The sequence below is a fragment of the Mesocricetus auratus genome, unplaced genomic scaffold (genome assembly GCF_017639785.1).
Source record: "Mesocricetus auratus isolate SY011 unplaced genomic scaffold, BCM_Maur_2.0 Super-Scaffold_4256, whole genome shotgun sequence".
NCBI classification, from domain to species: domain Eukaryota; kingdom Metazoa; phylum Chordata; class Mammalia; order Rodentia; family Cricetidae; genus Mesocricetus; species Mesocricetus auratus.
In genome coordinates, this window is record NW_024429182.1 from 49,631,117 (window position 1) to 49,631,655 (window position 539).

Sequence of the window (539 nt, forward strand, 5' to 3'; positions counted from 1 at the left end):
TGTTGGTCCTGTATTTTGTGATATAGCTAAAACAATACTCAGGGAAATTTATGGCACTATTGCCTCATGTTAGGGGAGAAAAAAGGGTCTACATGGCCTCAGTTGCCACTTTAAGAAATTAGGAAATGGACTGGAGAGTTGGCTTAGCAGTTATGAGTGCTGACTATTCCTCCATTGGTCCTGGTGATTCATAACCAACATGGTGATTCACAACCTTAACTCAAGTTCCAGAGATTTGATTTCCTCTTCTGGCCTCCATGGGCACTGTACACAATGTGCACAGCACAGATATACATGCAGGCAGAACACCCATACACATACAATAAATAAATAAATAAAAGATTAATTTAAAGTAATAAATAGCACAGGCACAGAGCAGAAATGAACGATACTAAAAAGAAAAAAATTAAAGCAAAAGCATGTGATTTGAGAGGTTCAAGAAAATCCATAGCCTGTATTGAGACTCTGAAGGTGAAGGCACAGGCTACTTTGTCGAAGATGGCAGCAGTACATTTTTAACGGTTTAAAATAGTAATAAA